This window comes from Rhinopithecus bieti, unplaced genomic scaffold (genome assembly GCF_001698545.2).
Source record: "Rhinopithecus bieti isolate Rb0 unplaced genomic scaffold, ASM169854v2 scaffold_35077, whole genome shotgun sequence".
NCBI lineage: Eukaryota > Metazoa > Chordata > Mammalia > Primates > Cercopithecidae > Rhinopithecus > Rhinopithecus bieti.
This window is the reverse complement of record NW_016814799.1, coordinates 175060-190323: the sequence shown is the minus strand read 5'-3', so window position 1 is coordinate 190323 and position 15264 is coordinate 175060. Positions and strand designations below refer to the sequence as shown.

At 38.4% G+C, this 15264-nt stretch overlaps 1 protein-coding gene across 1 annotated transcript in view; it reads right to left on the bottom strand.

The window, feature by feature from the left end:
* Positions 1-15264, bottom strand: part of COL25A1 (collagen type XXV alpha 1 chain) — a 200755-nt gene that overhangs the window by 11786 nt on the left and 173705 nt on the right. Inside the window, exons 27-30 of the mRNA XM_017852381.1 lie at positions 10211-10270; positions 4922-4975; positions 2987-3013; positions 1959-2012 (exon numbers count right to left, since the gene is read on the bottom strand). The gene's annotated coding sequence lies outside the window, so the exon portion shown is untranslated. The remainder of the gene's footprint in view (positions 1-1958; positions 2013-2986; positions 3014-4921; positions 4976-10210; positions 10271-15264) is intronic.

Sequence of the window (15264 nt, the reverse complement as noted above, 5' to 3'; positions counted from 1 at the left end):
ATTTTAGTAGAGACGGGGTTTCGTCACGTTGGCCAGGCTGGTCTCAAACTGCTGACCTCAAGTGATCCACTCGTCTCAGCCTCCTAAAGTGTTGGGATTACAGGTGTGAACCACCGCGCCCGGTGGTAATATGTTTTTGCGTGATTAAAATTTTAGACTCATATAACCCATTAGGTAAATATAAAATGCATATATATACGTTTTTGAGTTTTTTTAGAGACAGAGTTTTGTTCTATCACCCAGGCTAAAGTACAGTGGTGTGAGCATAGCTCACTGCAGCCTCAAACTCTTGAGTTCAAGTGATCTTCCCACCTCAGCCTCTGGAGTAGCTGGGACTACAGGTACATGCCACCATGCCCCACCATATTTTTTTTATTTTTTAGTAGAGCTGGGAGTCTCACTAGAGATGGGTTGCCCAGGCTAGTGTTAAACTCTATGCTTTAAGCAGTTCTCCTACCTTGGACTCTCAAAGCACTGGGATTATAGGCATGAACCACTGCACCCAGCCACATATCATCTTTAAAACACACTCATCTTGGGCTGAAAGCTTATATGCACAATTTATCTCAAAACACATATATTTTATAGTCAGAATTTATAATTCAGAATAAAAGAATTTTTTATACCTCAGTTTTCTTGTTTGTGAAGTGGGGAAAATAATGCCAACTTCGGGGGTTGTTATGAGGATTAAAAGACTTATCATATGTAAAGCCCTTGGGAAAGTACATAATGCTCAGTAAATGTGATGATACTGGTGATGAAGACGGGGCTTTCAGATAACCACTTACACGGGCTCTCTTACCAACGGGTGTGGGGAGAGTCTAAGTAATGCTTAAGGCCTAAAACTTACACCACAAGCTTAATAATCTTCTTTCTTTGACAACTCTCATTTAGCCTTGCTTGTCAACAGCTATGAAGGTCACTGTCCAAGAGACTTGATAGGGTTAAAGAGAGCAGGGACATAAATTAACCTGAGAAATAGAACAGGTTTAAATTTGTACTGTGAAATGTAGTTTCAGCCACTTTAAGATTTTCACTATTCTATTGAGGGATTCAGTTTTTGATGGCTTCTTTTGTTGTGTCCAATGTAAAAAATTCTCCTTAGATCTACTACCAGGTAAAAGACCCAAGCAAAATACTGAGAAAGGGGTGGTGGGGGAAGAGAGAGAGAGAGAGAGAAGGATGGAGGGAGGGAGGGAAGGAGAGAAAAGAAACAGAGAAGAGGAAAGGAGGGAAGGGAGGAGAAAAGAACAAAGGAGAAGAAAGGAAAAAATGGCTTTTAAAATCCATAATCCAAACTTTTCTTTTCAAGTCATAAAACCATATTGCCTAATATTGGCTCCTAAAGACCATAGAGCTGCTGGTTCTGAGATAGAACTTCAAAATCAACCTCATAAAATACACCAATATCTCTGTTTTAAAAATCCCTGTTGCTCTGAACCTGAAAGTGGCAAGTCCTAGTCCTGCGTAGTGAACTTACTGTAGTTTATCAGTCACACTGCTTCTCCTCTATTTTCAAATAAAAAATATCAAGGTACAAAACGTATCTCCATTTCTCTACTGGGAAGTAGTGAAGACAAGTGAGATGCTGGCTTTTCAGGGTTCAATGAGCTCTGCCAAATACCATTGCAGATTTGTGCCATTTAATTTTACTTTTTAAATTTTTTTTTTCAAAAATCCTTTACTTTTCAATAAATTGGTGTCAGGTGGTTGAAAAACTGTAGCTTGAATATCTGGGGATAATAATTTTTTCTTCTAGCCAGGCAGTGCCCTTACTCTGGCAGTACAGCCTTCTTCATTCCTCTCTGAAGACCTGATTCCTTAAATCAGGCATCAGTATGTTTTTGGAGCACAGGATGGAAAAAGATTAAGTGTCAAATGGAATCACACAAGCTGAACAGCAAAGCACACAGCAGGAGAAGAATCAAACAAGGTATATGCTGGGATGGAGAGGTCACCTTTTCTCCCTTTTCTCCTAGATCGCCCTTCTCACCCCGTGGACCAGGGAAGCCCTGTAAGATAAAAAGCAAACCAAAAAGATCTATTGGTGTAATAGTGGCAAAATCATCCAGAAACAAATATTTTAGGATTTTACATTTCTGAACTTAAATATAACACAAAACTTAAATATAATACAAAACAGTCTTAAGACTGGTGAGATAATAAAGCAGTGCTTAGAAATGTAAGTTTTCTAATGTCTCAATTATCTATACACAACAGGTTGCTTGCTTTTTCTTTTAAGAAATAGCGAGTAGAAAGAACACCAGGATACTAGTTTGAATTCTCGGAAGTTCACTGATTTGTGCAGATTTGGGCAAATCACTTACCTCTCTGTACTTTAGTCCCTTGACTGTAAAATGAGGTTAATGATATCCACCAGACAGCTGTTGTGAATGTTAAACGTGGTGATGCACTACAAAGTACCAGAATGATGCCTGCCCATAACAGGTGCTCATAAACAGTAACTACTATTTGTATTACTTTTGGTATTCTCATTATTCATGTAATACAGGATGAGCAGTGATTGTGTCTAGAGGCATTTGCTTTTGACATTCTCTATTTTCACAGAAACATATTAGCATAAGATATATAGGGACTAAATGCTAAAGGAAAAAAAATACTGCCTAACTGCTTTGAGAAAAAAACATATCATTCTGTAAGGATAGCATGTGAGAAGTATGTTGATTTTATATATATTTTTCATAAATAGGTCATACTGATGTTAAGAGTACCCTTAACTTGGGAAAGTATTTTGAAGTGCCACTATCCACTACCAGTTATTAATTTTATACAAGATAATTGTGTTTTTTTTGCTTTTCTGTCTTATCTCATGCAAACACTACTGTATATTGCTGTTTACATGCACAGCAATATATGTTCTATGCATACCTATATGCACAGAAAATAAGTATTCTTTTTGTTATTGATGATGGAGACCATCAACATCTATTATAATAGGATGATGTTTATTGTACTTATTACTTACATCAAGACCAGGCTCTCCATCTTTCCCCTGCCAAAGAACCATAGTAGCTACATTAGTGTTTCTAAGTTTTATGAATAGATTATAGATTTATTTAAGGCTGTCTGAACATGCAACACTAGTACTAGAATAACTACTCCAGAAATGTGAAAAAGATTCTCATTTGGATTAGTGACTGTTAGTGTTGCAGTTAAGTGTCATGAAAATTTTATATGATATATTGGGTTAAATAGACTAATATTTTGCTGATGTTTAAGGCTTGGTAGCTAAGTTATCAGTCCAGGAGTTACATTAAAAGCAAAAATACTGTTTAGTTGATTAGTGACTGTTAGTGTTGAAGTTAAGGGTCATGAAAATTTTATATGATATATTGGGTTAAATAGACTAATATTCTGCTGGTGTTTAAACCTTGGTATCTAAGTTACCAGTCCAGGAGTTAAGTTAAAAGCAAAAATACCGTTTAGTTGATTTAAAAACATACCAGCACTAATAGAGGATATGAATCAATGCTACTTTAATTTGATAACTTAGTAGTTAGCTCACAAATGAGTAAAGAATGTAGAAATACAGTTTTAATTTGGCTAGATGTGCACACCATGTACGAAGGGTGTGAAGATTGCAACTTAAAAGCTGTTTTTAAGTAAGCTTTGTAAATGAATAATCCCCAAATATTTTTTTAAAAGTCGTAAGACTGTTAGGCAAGAATGATAAATTCACTCCCATGGTGCAGATTATCATGGTGATGACCCTATTGTGTCATAGTATGGATCCATCCAAAGTTCACGAGAGGCTACTTTGATTCCATCAATTAGATTTTGAAACCTATTTCAAAATCAGCATCTTTTTTTTTTTTTTAATTTAGCACTGAGGTAATCATGGACTATGTTTGTTATTTCAATTCATAAAAAGCATGTGGGAGATATGGAAAGGTTAAAACCCTTAATGCAACATATGCTTCTACTGTCGTCCTACCCTATCTTAATGAATCAATTATAAACATTCCCAAGATGATATTTTTAAAGCAAATCAGAAGTCTCAATATGAATTCTGTGTAATTAAGAATTTTCAGGCCAGGCGCAGTGTCTCATGCCTATAAATCGAGCACTTTGAGAGGCCGTGAAGGGCGGATCACTTGAGGTCAGGAGTTTCAGACCAGCCTGGCCAACATAGTGAAACCCCATCTCTACTAAAAATACAAAAATTAGCAGGGCGTGGTGGCAGACATCTGTAATCCCAGCTACTCGGGAGGCTGAGGCAGGAGAATCGCTTGAACCCGGGAGGTGGAGGTCGCAGTGAGCCAAGATTGCGCCACTGCACTCCAGCCTGGCCAAAAGAGCAAGACTCCATTTCAAATAATAATAATAATAATAATAATTTTCAGAAGACAGAACACTATCAATGTTCTATGTTCTGAAGATCATTTGTCATCACAGTGATTTAGAAAGTCAGAAACATCAAGTCGTCATAAATATCAATGTAATTTGGGGAATACTTTTTACTAGCAAGAGTCATTTTAGTAAATAGTCTATAGGAACAGATAAAGTCTGAAGAAGGCTGTTTTCAATGAAGCTTCCACAGCCATTTTTGGATCCAGTGACCTTCCAAGGAAGTACCAGTTATGAGTGTCCAGTCAGATGATGTAGGGAGGGCATCTTCTGACAGGATCCTGTTCTCGGGTTAATAGTTTATTCTAGAGACAGTCTCTGATCCTGTCAATCTCGTGAAGTGTCTGGATATGTGTCTGTACATGATGAGAGGGCGAGATACTGAATATGACCTATTTGTGAAGGACATGGAATTACTGGATTTATAGGTAATGAGTGGATTGCTGTTTCTTCTCTAACATTAGTCTGCCCCACAAGGGAAGGGTTAACCGTGTCAGTGACTGGTCATCTATGCATGCGGAAGGTGGGGATGTGCATGTGACCGGGAACTCACAGGCAGCCCATAGGGCCCTCTTGGTCCAGGCTCTCCCATAGCTCCTTTTTCACCCTAAAATGAAAAGTAGAAAGTTCAAATCATACACACACACACACATTCACACACTTCCTCCCATGCCCTATGTCTAAAGCCTCTATTTCAAGGACCACTCTATGAAAATCTCAAAGATTTAGGCTCTTACAGAGTCACTGCCAGTGATACTTGGAAAGTAATCCACAGTAGCATCTTTTGCTAAATCACCTTTGAAAGAGGGGCAGCATAAGATTGCCGCTGGTCAGCTGTGCAAAAGCATTTGCGTATCTCAGATGCCATACTTGGGTTTCTTTGGCATTAGTGTGAAGCATTTATTTGTTACTAATTATTTTGTTAGCACCTTTAAATGTAAGAATAAAGTGCCATTCTTTTTTGAGACAGGGTCTCCCTCTTTCATCCAGGCTGGAATATAGTGGTATGATCACGGCTCACTGAAACCTTAAACTACTGGGCCTGGGCGATCCTCCCACCTCGACCTCCTGAGTAGCTGGGACTACAGGCAAGCACCACTCTGCCCAGGTAGTTTTTAAATTATTTGTAGTGATGGAGGTCTTACTATATTGTCCAGGCTGGTCTTGAACTCTGGGGCCTCGAGCAATCCTCCCACCTTGGACTCCCAAAGTGTTGGGATCACAGGCTTGAACCACACTGCCTGGCCTGAAATGCCTTTTATTCTATTAAAAAATAATCATTCAGGGAAGCCCTTCCTCGATTGCCCACTTCCTACCACCAGCTATATTTTATTTCACAGCCCTTAGACACCAGAAGATGCGTAAAGCTCGTGACCTGCTTATTCTCTGCTACCCTCACTAGAATACATACATGAAGGTTCTGGGGCCTCTAGCTTTGTTGTTCCCTATAGCATCCTCATAGCTTAGAATAGTGTTAGGCACATCAGGAAGTGTTTGTTGATTGAATGAGTCAAAGCAAATCTACATAATCATGTACACAGTTTGCTTCCTTTCTGAAAAAGAGGATTTGTGTATTTTTTATTTATTTTTTATTCTGAGACACGGTCTTGCTCTGTTGCCCAGGCTAGAGTATAGTGGCACAATCTCGGCTCACTGCAACCTCCACATCCTGGCTTCAAGCAATTCTCCTGCCTCAGCCTCCCAAGTAGCCGGGATTACAGGCACCTGTCACCACACCTGGCCAATTTTTGTATTTTTAGTAGAGACGGGGTTTCACCATGTTGGCCAGGCTGATCTGGAAGTCCTGACTTCAGGTGATCCGCCCACCTGAGCCTCCCAAAGTGCTGGGATTACAGAGGTAAGCCACCGTGCCTGGCCTGAAAAAAAAAAGGGTTTAAAAACTTTCAACCCCTCTGAATGCTAGATAAGGTAGGTATATGTTATCTTCCTCACTTTCTCTCCAAGTGCCTATTTAAATAGAATAGCTTTCCCCATCTTACATGATATTCTTGAATGCTTATAAAGAATAAGTATTATTGGAGGTAATCTTGTGAATAGAATAATTGTGATGTTAAAGAAAGGGATGTTCTGTATTTCAAATGGTGTTTTCTGCTGCTGCCATCTCCAAATTGAAGTGTTTGTCAGTATTTAGCATGAAAACTTCAGGAGTAATGGTGATTTTATATGAGTAGCCAAACAGAAAATCTTATCTCCTTTTATCATACCCCTGAAGGAGTTTAAAGGTTAGCAAATCTTTTTTCTTGGCAAAACGCCAGGTTCAGCTGATAACAGTGCCTGCAGAGCTACCTGATATGCCTGTGTTTCTCCCGATTCCCATGTGAGCAAATTTCAGGTCCCTGTTGGCATTTTCTTTATCTAAATTTGAGGGGTCAGTGGAACTAATTAACACTGTCACCTACAGGCAATATGGTACAGGTGAGATTACTGAAAATAAATATGATAAAAGCTTGAACTTTTACTCATTATTACTTTATGGTTATTACTAAAGCAGAAGCAATTGCACTCAGCACAGTGGCCAGATTTTAAATGAAACATTAAACATTTTTTTAAGAAGGGAATTTTCTTAACTTGTTAAGAGACATCTATAACAAATACTTACAGCATAGGACTTCAATAGTGAAATATCAAAAACAGTCCCTTTAAGAATGGAGCGAGGGACAGGTACAGCGGCTTATGTCTATAATACCAGCACTTTGGGAGTTCAAGGCAGGAGGATCATTTGAGGCCAGGAGTTTGAGACCAGCCTGGGGACCAAGGTAAGACCCTATCTCTAAAAAAACAACCAAAGTAACTAGTAAGATGTGTGTGTGTAAGTCTGTGTCTGTCTATCTATCTATCTATCTATCTATCTATCTATCTATCTATCTATCATCTATCTAATCTATCTGTGTGTGTGTGTGTGTGTGTGCACATGCACGCACATGTAGTGGGAGGTGAGGGTTTTAAGGAAAGATCCACATAAACTGGACTGTGTCTAGTCTGAAATAACTGAAACAACTCCACAGATTAGGATGGGTCTAATTGGAAAAATCTCCAGATTATTTTGATATAACCATTCCCTTCTCCACTGAGAATCTTGGCTTGGTCTTATTCTTAAAACAAATATACTATGGCTTATTTGAATAAAGCTGTCACTAAAACAGGTGTCTGTGAAACTCCTCTTCTAGAACAGCCCACCCCCAATAATTACTTCAAGCTATTAACGACAATTCCATTTCTCTTGCCAGTGACTGCCTCAGAAGTGGACAGCTGACCCAGTGCTGGCAAATGAGGTGTCAGAGGCATCAGCCAGGAAGCTCTGGGGAAGCTTCCTCTCTGCTCAGGAAGAGACATGGGGGTAGTCTCTCTGTTCTCTGCTGGTGTCTCACCAGAGAGGATGCTTGGACCACTGTGCCCAGGTTGTCTATGGTCAGAAGACAAAGCCAGCATGTGGAAAAGGGCTCCCAAGCAAAACCTAGAGTCCTCCTTTGAATATTTTCTTATATAAAGTAATGTATTTCTTTATTGTGTAAGCCATTTTGAATTTGGGTTCTGTCACTTAGAGCCAAAAAGCATTCTAATGATTCCAGCTTGAAAGCTTTTAGGAATGAAATATTAACACAGGGATTTGAATGTGCAACTCCTTTTCCTGGATTAAGCAATTCCAAAAGTATTTTTCAACCTCTCAAGCTTAATACACTTTATAGAGTTCCAAAGCCAAATGAAGAAATCAGCTAAGGTAGGGAGGATCAGGTGCTTGCAGAGTGGAATATTAATGCTGTCAGTCATATACTTGAAAATGTTTGAATAACATTGCCTGTCAAATGCATGGTTTCTTTTAGGTTGTTCTAATTTCATTTGGGTTCTTTAATTTGCACGTCAACACTGAGGCATTATCCTAGAACACCTCCCTTTGCTGATTCTGACTTCTTTAAAATTTGAAACTTTTTTGAGAGAATCCAGATGGCGCCTCTATCAATTAACTCTGAGAATCACACTCCAGTTCAGCACTTCCAGTGAGGGGCACTTGGAGAGTACTGATATATGATCCAGTTAAGATAGTTAACATCCTGAGTAAATACAAGAGTAACACTTTACACTGCACACCATTTGACTGAAACTATGCCTTCAAATTCTTAGCAATTTCATTTGCTCTTCTAGTTAATTCTGCTCCAGCACTGAGACCTGATACTCTTGTGACATTGTGGAGCTATCGGAAGTAGCAGCTGATTTACCACATGGTAAACCCTCTTGAGCCCCAGGGCATTCTGCCAAAAGACTGCCTGAGATTTGCCGCTCCATTTTTAGTACATGGGCTGGGTTTTTTCACACAATGCTTGAAAGCCAATATGCGTCAGCAGCGTTGAGGCTTTTAGCTTTTAAATGTTTTTAATTAAGATGATCTTCAGAAGTCATTGGTTTGATCTTAGAAATATGACAATTGCACATTCAGATTATACATTCCCTTAGAACTCATCTCTTTCTACAAGCATTCTTGGATAAAGCCAATCTTCATCACTGTACAGCTTGTACTATTTGTATTATTTTGGCCTCATTCTCTGGTTATTTCCTGCATGCATTTTTCTTTCTCTGCAATTAGATTGTAAACTCTTCTAGGTCAAGAAGAATAGCTGCTTTTTTTTTGCAGCATTCAGTATATATTAATAAATATTAATAAAATATTAATAAAAGACCGGGAGATAATTAATCAATTATAATGGTATTTATTATTCAATGTACTGAAGCAAATGAGCAAAATAGGCTTTGCCTAAGTGGGAGGAGAGTGTTTCCATCTCACACTAGCAGTAATACCATGCTTTGCACATAGCAGCATTTGGTAAATATTTCCCGAATGAATGAGATCACTCTACAGAACACAGAATTATGGAGTTGGAAGGTATGTTAAATAAATGACTACTGGCCCTCTTTTTTTAAAGCAAATTATGCCAGACTGATGAAATCTATCTAGTTTTTAAAAGACCACAAACTTGCATAGTGAATCATTCCAACATTTTGAAGCCCTCCCTATTAAAATACTTTCTTTATATCCTGTCCTGAATGGTAGGGAAATTGATGACATAATTCCACTCAGACACACAAAAATACTTCTAAGATTTCCAAGGTGAGGAAAAGAAATGGAGAAAAACAAAGAGAAAGAGAGAAAGAGCGCAAGAGAGCGTGAGCATGAGAGGGAGAAGAGAGAAGAAAGTTCCAGACAGATGACCATTTATCTTCCATTCTGAATGTCTTTTTTTTCCCCAAAAGATATGGAAACATGGCCTAGCAATAGAGAGGTTACTGAAAGGTTTTTGTTTTATAATGCACTGAAATTATTTCCTTATGGTTAAAGAAAAACAGCCTATCCTTTAGCTTTAAAAAAGGGGAGCATGTGTAACTGTGCAGAAAAGAATACTTAGGTTTCATTATTTCCTTTGGAAAAAAGTTATAACCTACTCTGAATGAGTACAGTAGCTTTATATAAAAGATTATCAACCAGAATACATACTCCTGGAAATTTTAGCTCCATTGACTTCAACTTTCTGGATGAAGGCCAAATGAAAATATCTTCCTTATGGGTGAAGGAAGAATCATCTGAGCTATTTATTTTAGCTATGTAAATGTATGTGTTGTTTTTATTAAGGCAGCCATGTTCTGTTTTATGCCCTGTGGTTTTCTTCTCTCAATATTAGGACTCTGAATAGAACTTAGGATGGTATCTCTTTTTATTTAATATTAAATAGCCCTTTATTTCTTCTGAAAAATGAACAGTTCAACTAATATGGAAAAGCCATGCTCTGTGTTTTCTTTAGTGACAAGCTTCATAACCTCAGCAACAACTTACTCTTTCTCCCTTTGGGAACCTGCAGGGCCATGGGTCCCAATTAGGAAGACCATCTGTACCCTAAAAAAAAAAAAAAAAAACAAAAAAAAAAAAAAAAAACAAGATAATATGAGATATATCACAAGGGCTGCAAGAATAGCAGTTATAATTTATCCTGAATTTTTCCTAGGTGAATGGTGCCTAAGAATATCAGTAAGACAACTCATCTCCTTTCAAAGTGCTTTATGCTTCATTATTTCAGGCCAGCGGTTTTCAAGAAACTCATGCAAAAAGGATGAATTATATAACTGCATGTTTCAATGAAAGGTATACACAAAAAGCTGCATATCATATTTAATTATATCGTTTTCCTCTGACTAAACAAAGCATCATTGGCCGGGTGCAGTGGCTCAAGCCTGTAATCCCAGCACTTTGGGAGGCTGAGGTGGGTGGATCATCTGAGGTCAGGAGTTTGAGGCTAGCCAGCCTGGCCAACATGGTGAAACCTCATCTCTATTAAAAACACAAAAATTAACTGGGCATGGTGGTGGGCACCTGTATTCCCCTACTCAGGAGGCTGAGATTGTAGTGAGCCAAGATCGTGCCACTGCACTCCAGCCTGGGCAACAGGGCGAGACTCGGTGTCAAAAAATAATAAATAAATAAATAAAAGCATTTTCACTTTGCCCCATAATCCTAAGAAGAAAAATGTAATTGTTTTTCCTTCCTGTCACCTCTTCCTCAAGCCCTTCTCTACACTCACTGCCACCCTTAGCTGGGCAAGCTCTGAACTCTTGTTTTCAGCTGTTTAAGAGGCTTGAACAGTTATACAAGTAGAAGAAAATTATTAAGCAAATGAAAACAGTGTGTAACTGTTCAATCCAAACTTTCTGCAGCTCTCTTGGGGGCAGCAGGGGCTTACAGGAAAGGAATCATTCTTATAGATTCTGCGGCAGTGGCTGGTCACTAGGCTTACAACTCACAAACCAGGCAGCCAAGATGAACTTAAATATATAATTCCCTTTTGTACCCCTGGTTAGTTCAGGATTAGGATTTCTGCAGGAGAAGAGGTGATATTTGAATGAATGTAAGAACGCTGAGGTCCAGTGAAAATCATGACTGCCTGAAATAAGTTTTTCGAATTGAAAAGATGGGAATTTCTTTTAGATTCTTAAAACTGTAGCCAGGACTTCGAGTACACTTGCTCATTTCCAGGATGACTATGCTTAGATTCACACAAAATGGATTATAATATTTGCAAATGTAGGAACTATTCCAGCATGATTTTTCTTTAGTATTCCCATTTCTGTTCTACTATTCTGGTTTACTCTGTTAGAGCCTTGTGATAAGAAAGAATTCAGAGTTTTAAATTCATTCTAATGTTGCCGAATTCTCGTCAGCTTAACTGATATTTTTCTTACTGCCTGAATTCAAAGTTCACTTTCAGAACACTTCTAAATACTGAGTATTTGTGGCTGAAATTTAAGAGCTGGAGCTGTTAAGAACCAAAGATAAAAAGACAAAATGACAGAAGACAGACAAGTCATTTCTATGAACAGAAATGGAAAGTTAGTGCCAAGGAAGAAGTTATATTTGATGGACATAAGTCTAAAAGGAAAAGCAAGTTAAAATAATTTCACATTATTTTAATCTCTTCAGAGGGCCGCTCTCATGGAATTGTAGGGGATGTCTGTCTACTGGTTCTGGAAAAATTCGTCTGGGATTCTAAGATAATGAAGCTCATTAGTCTGGTCATTCTTCCCACCTAGCAAATTATCCAGACTTGAACACAAGCTTCAGAAAGACGTTCTGGCAGTTTAGTTGTTCTCCAGACAGAGTTGCAACCGTCCTTTGTCCACCTTTCCCCTCTTTGCGGCTATCTTTGTCCACCTTCCCCTTTTACGACAGCTCTAAGTACACCCTCATCATTTGATGAGAGGACATGGAGCAAAGGGGTCTGTCCTGAAGTGCACGATTCACAGCCACAAAACATGTCAGAACAAGACAAGGGACTGACTCACCCGGGATCCTGGCTTTCCGTCTAAGCCAGATGCTCCCTGTGTGATTTGGTTGGTAGCAGGGTTGGTGGGTGTAACACGAATGACAAGAACAGAGATTAGTATGAGGTACCGATGAACAAATGAAACACTTCAAACAACATAATACGCAGTTACAGGGTTCTGGGATGAATATCACATTGCTACAAATTGTTAGTTAAAAAAAAAAAAAACCACATGACAAACACCCCACAGATGATGGCATTTTAATGACATTTCTATTTGACAAATTCTTATTTAGAAATCAAGCTAATGAAGTGTATAAACTGGGCTACAAAGTAGTTACTCATAACAGTCGCAGGCTTCTATCTAATTTCCCTATGAAATTCATTTTCTAAAGACTGTGCTGTTCACCATATATTTCTTTAGGTTCTGAAGAGAAAAGAATGGGCTAAAAAAAGGGCTCATTATAATAATCAATCAAATTAAGCATTTCAGAGAGAAAAGAGCTCTGGTTATACTTGCTAAAATAGTGTTTATGAATAACAAATGCAGGGTTTTCACATGTTAGGATGACTCTTGGTGGATTTTACATCAACAACAATTACTCATTGTTTTCTCATTTGTTCCTACTGTTCACACTACCTTCCACTAGAGGGACTTCTAGGAAAGGGAAAAAGCCAGAAAACAGTTGGTGCAACCAAGCAAAAAATAACTTCCAAACTAAATTGTTTCTCGATTCCTTCAAATAATCTTTGCATCAAAGCCTGACTGGGGAAATAACTTTAAAATTTAATGTTCTCAGACAATGCATGTTTTCTTCACTTTGAACTCTAGGCTACACATAAATAGTGTATGATTAAAAAATGGCATTTTCAATGTTTGTTTCAAGAATAAGCACAATTATTTCTTTGATACGGCTTTTGTGTCTCAAAGCCCAAGTATTTATTTATAGTCCTTTAAGAATATTGGTTAGATCAAGAAGTATTTAAGAAAGAAAATGCACTGGCCCTAAAAATTCTCTTGTCAAGATCGCAGAACTATTTCCCAATTTTATGCTTCAGATGCAGTTAATAATACAAAATGGAAAAAAAAATCGATTCCAGATGAAAACTCTACCAATGATGTTATTCTATATACATGTTGGGTATTTTGAGTTTTTATTTTAAAATTTCTTCTGTATAATCCTATTATGAGCCATATTATAACTGCAAAATGCATACTTTTTTTTTTTTTTTTTGAGATGGAGTTTCACCCCTGTTGCCCAGGCTGAAGTGCAATGGCACAATCTTGGCTCACTGTAACCTCCATCTCCCAGGTTCAAGCGATTCTCCTGCCTCAGCCTCCCGAGTAGCTGGGATTACAGGCATGCGCCATCACACCCAGCTAATTTTTGTGTTTTTAGTAGAGACAGAGTTTCATCATGTTGGCCAGGCTGGTCTCAAACTCCTGATGTCCACTGATCACCTGCACTTTAGGAGATCACTGGCTGGTCTCAAACTCCTGATCTCCACTGATCACCAGCACTTTGGGAGATCAGTGATCTCCCAAAGTGCTGGGATTACAGGTGTGAGCCACCGTGCCTGGCCTACGTACGTCTTTTTTTTTTTTTTTTTTTTTTTTGAGATGGAGTCTCGCACTGTCGCCTAGGCTGGAGTGCAGTGGTGTGATCTCAGCTCACTGCAACCTCCACCTCCTAGGTTTATGCCATTCTCCTGCCTCAGCCTCCTAAGTAGCTAGGACTACAGGCGCCCACCACCACACCTGGCTAATTTTTTGTATTTTTAGTCCAGACAGGGTTTGTTAGCCAGGATGGTCTTGATCTCCTGACCTGGTGATCCACCCGCCTCGGCCACCCAAAGTGCTGGGATTACAGGCATTAGCCACTGTGCCCAGTCTTACGTATGTCTTTTGTTAGCAATAATTACAATAAAAATGTATATTGTTGTTCGTTTGTTTGTTTAAGGTTAGCATAGGTACAGCTATTAGCTAAATGTTGCATAAAAATTATCAATAGCCCTAAATTTTAAATTAGGGCAGACTTTAAATAAATCAGATTGAAAGTGTAAATAAAATAGAAAATCCAAACTTTCTTTTGCCTTTTGATACTTTCTTCAGTTACCATTATTATAACATTTGAAAATAAATGTAGGCCAGGCATAGTGGCTCACATCTATAATCTCAGAGCTTTTAGAGGCCGAGGCGGGAAGATTTTTTTGAGGCCATGAGTTAGAGATTAGCGTGGGAAACATGGCGAGACCCAATCTCTATAAAATATTTTAAAAAATAAATCGCTTGAGCCCAGGACTTCGAAGCTGCAGTGAGCTATGATTGTACCATTAGACTCTAGCCTGGTGACAGAGTGAGACACTGTCTCAAAAAAAGAAAAAAGAAAAAAGAAAATAAACAGCAAAATTATAATAATTTTACACTGATACTATTATATCTACCTAGAATGCTGAATTAATGACTCACATAAATTATAGAGGTTTTATGCCTGTAGTCCATTGATCTAATTGGTGTGATTAAACCTATATTCTAGGCTGGGCTGGTGGCTCATACCTGTAATACCAGCACTTTGTGAGCCTGAGGCGGGTGGATCACCTGAGGTCAGGAGTTTGAGACCAGCGTGTCCAACGTGGTGAAACCCCGTCTCTACTAAAAATAGAAAACTTAGCTGGGCATGGTGGTGCGCACTGGTAGTCCCAGCTACTCGGGAGGCTGAGGCACAAGTATTGCTTGAACCTGGGAGATGGAGGTTGTGGTGAGCCGAGATGGCACCACTGCACTCCAACTTGGGTGACAGAGCCTCTGTCTCAAAAATAAATAAATTAAATAAACCTATATTTTAATACAAGGTTTATATCAGTCATTCAATAAATAAATACCTACTGACCATCTACTATATGCGGGATGTATGTAAGGCACTTGCTATCAACTGGCATAAAGTATAATACCCATGGCAAAAATGAAATAAGTGGTCATCAGCTTTTTTTTCCTCCCACATTTCAAATTGTGTATAAACTATATTCTGCTACTGATTTTTTTTTTTTTTTTTTTTTTTTTTTTTTTTTTTTT